We start from the raw sequence: 3,597 nt of genomic DNA, 5'->3' as shown, positions 1-3,597 counted from the left end.
GGGTGCCTAGGCCAGGGGTAGACAACCGTGGCTCTTTTGTGACTCGTGGACTTCAACTCCCGGAATTCCTGAGCTGGCATGGCTCAGCATGGAAACCTCTCCCTTTCTCCTCAGCATGGCTGGCTCAGGAATTCTGGGAGTTGAAGTCCACAAGTCATAAAAGAGCCAAGGTTGCCTACCCCTGGCCTAGGCTGTCAAGAGAGAGATAGGTAGTCTTCGGCTTACAACCTTTTATTTAGTGACCGTTTGAAATTACAACACCACTGAAAAAAAGTGACTTGGGACCGATATTCACACTTAGGACCGTTGCAGCATCCCCATGGTCACGTGACCAAAATTCGGACGCTTGGCAACTGGCATGTACTTATGACGGATGCAGTGTCCCAGAATCATGTGGTCTCCTTTTGCAGCCTTCTGACCAGCAAAGTCAATGGGGGAAGCCAATTTGCTTAATGACCACATGGTTCACTTCAGCACCGCAATGATTTGCTTAACTCTAGCAAGAAGGGGCGTAAAATGGGTCAAAACCCACTTAACTGTCTTGCTTAGCAACAGAAATGTTGGGCTGAATTGTGGTTCTTAAGTCGAGCACTACCTTTAAGGCAGTGGTTCTCAACCTTTTTAATGCCGCGACCCCAACCGGTCGTAAGTCGAGGACTAAACTGGTCGTAAGTCGAGGACTAAACCGGCCGTAAGTCGAGGACTAAACCGGTCGTAAGTCGAGGACTACCCAACCGGTCGTAAGGCAAGGACTTTCCCTGCCCGGGAGCGCCACGCATGCGTGGTTCCGCCCCTTGCGCCGGCCGAGGTGTAGCTGGCAAGCGGCAGAGACGGAGCAGGCCGACCACCAGCTGGCCCAGCCCAAGGGAGGTAAGGCACCCGCCGGAAAAGGGGGAAAATGGCGGACAAAAAAAATGGCGGACAGCCTTGCTTGGCGACCCCCATGAAATGGTCGATCGACCCCAAATGGGGTCCCGACCCACAGGTTGAGAACCACTGCTTTAAGGCATAATAGCAAGTCATGACAACTCTTGACCACCAGGTGGCACTAGATATTCAATTTCAATACAGTACTAATAGAACGTTCATTGCAGGGAGTCCTGGACGTAAAATCACAATTGGGATCAGTATTTCTGTTGCTAAGTAAGGCAGTTGTTAAGCGTGTTGTGCTGTAATTACTAGCTTTCTTACCATGGTTGTTAAGTGAATCGCTGCAATGGCTAAGTGAATCACGCGTTCGTTAAATGAATCCAGCTTCCCCCATTGACTGCTTATTGGAAGCCAGCTGGGAAGATCACAAATGGTGATCACATGACCCCAGGGATGGTGCAATCATCACAAATACATGCCACTTGCCAACCCCCCCCCCCCAAATTTTGATGATGTAAATAACAACAATAATATAATAGTAATTATAGTAATGATGATAATAATAGCGTTGGAAGGGACATTGGAGGTCATCTAGTCCAACCCCCTGCTCAGGCAGGAGATCTTACCATTTCAGACAAATGGCTGTCCAGTCTCTTCTTAAAAACTTCCAGTGTTGGAGCATTCACTGCTTCTGGAGGCAGGTTGTTCCACTGGTTAATTGTTCTCACTGTCAGGAAGTTTCTCCTTAGTTCTAGGTTGCTTCTCTCCTTGATTAGTTTCCATCCGTTGCTTCTTGTCCTGCCATCAGGCACTTTGGAGAATAGCTTGACTCCCTCTTCTTTGTGGCAACTGTGTGGATACTGCAAGCTTGGGTCATAAGTCTGTGTAGAGAGGACCACTGGTTTGAAAGGGGGGTCAAAGAGACCATCTATGTCAAAACTACACAGCCCTCCGTCAACAGAGGGGGAGGGATACAACATCATCTATCTCCAGTCTACAACACGGTCCTTTCATCAGTGCCAACCCTTCTTTTAGAGAGTCGTTGAGCCCACCTGGAGGTTTGTCTGTGTCCTCAGGGTCACCTGAGTGGTGCAAATGGGTGTGGAGCCTTCTTTGAACTTACAATGCAATCCTTTCAGCAATTCCAAGAAGGCTCCCCACCCATTTGCACCACTCAGGTGACCCTGAGGACACAGACAAACTTCCAAGTGGCCTCAACCACTCTCCAAAAGAAAGCAAATGGCCAGCTGTCTGCAAGGAGTATAAATCCTTCCATTCCCCACCATCCAGTCAGAGCTGAAGAAGCTTCTTGGATGAGAAGTGAAACATCTTCAAAGAAAAACAAGAAAGTCCAGTTGCCTCTTGAAAAAGCACCTTTGGATTCCCAAACGTCAAGCTTTACTTAAAATTCATGCGTATTGGAGCTGAGAACCATGTCACCACTTGTTAAATATTACATATCTTATTTACTGAATATGAAATCTACTAAGGAAACAATAATATTTGAATTTTATTTTAGCTGCACTCATATATTAATAGATGTGCAATAAGAAAAGTAAGCAATTTTGACCATGCCCAAGTTCTGTTTATTATCAATAACGCACCATGTTAATCTCATTACAGCTTAAAGTGAAGATGGCTTTTGTTTCTAAGCAACACTCGAGTTAAAGATAAAATTTCACTGAAAACATAAAATTAATTTTGAGTTAATAATCCTGCAGGATCTGAATATTGCAGTGGATGCTCTGAAACGCTGTTATTAGATGCATTTTTTAAGCGTGGCAAGTTACATTTAAAGAGAAGCAAAAACTAGGAAACGAGGAGAGAGAAAACTTAGAGGCACGGTAAATGCAAAGAAAATAAGAACACTGGTAGGTTTGCTGCCTTAAAAATAAAACAAAGCATTATGTAGTGAAGAGAGACGGGGATGTCGAAACTTAAGTGCTATGAATTTTGGAAATTTTGGAACTGGATTTTGGAAATCACTAATCAAATTTATTGATCAGGAAGGAGAGATTGGCAAGGAAGAAGAAACTGCAGAATATTGTAACGAAATCTTTCCAGTGTCTTTAACATGCAATAAAATAGGAGGCATCTGTACAGGTGATCCTCGACTTAACAACAGTTCATTTAGTGACCATTCAAAGTTACAACAGCAGTGAAAAATGTGATTTATGACCATTTTCATAGTGAGTCTTTGCAGCATCCCCATAATCATGTGATCCTGTGGCAACCGATTCATTTTTATGACAGTTGCTTTGTGTCCAGGACGCATGATCCCTTTTTGCGACCTTCTGACAAGCAAAGTCCATAGGGAAACCAGTGTTACTAACTTATCCACTGCAATGATTCAATTAACAACCGTGGCAGGTCGTAAAATTGAGCAAAACTCATTTAACAAATGTCTCACTTAGCAGCAGAAATTTTGGGCTCATGTAGTAAGTTGAGGACTACCGTCCTATAGTGTCTTCTATGTTGGTGATAAAGTAATGTGTTATATTTTGGTGTGTGGTGTTTCTGTTCACCTCTTACAATGTCTGTGTTTGTATTAAAATCATATATTCATAGGATTGGAAGGGACCTTGGAGATCTTCTATCTTCTAGTCCAACCCCCTGCTTGAGCAGGAGATCTTACACATTCCGGACAAGTGTTTATGGAGATTCTCAGTCATCCAGATTATAGTTATCCCAAAGATTATTTTAATAATAATAATAATAATAATAATA

This window comes from Protobothrops mucrosquamatus, unplaced genomic scaffold (assembly GCF_001527695.2).
Source record: "Protobothrops mucrosquamatus isolate PMUCROS unplaced genomic scaffold, P.Mucros_1.0 scaffold2139, whole genome shotgun sequence".
Classification (NCBI taxonomy): domain Eukaryota; kingdom Metazoa; phylum Chordata; class Lepidosauria; order Squamata; family Viperidae; genus Protobothrops; species Protobothrops mucrosquamatus.
Note: the sequence above shows the minus strand (reverse complement) of the source record.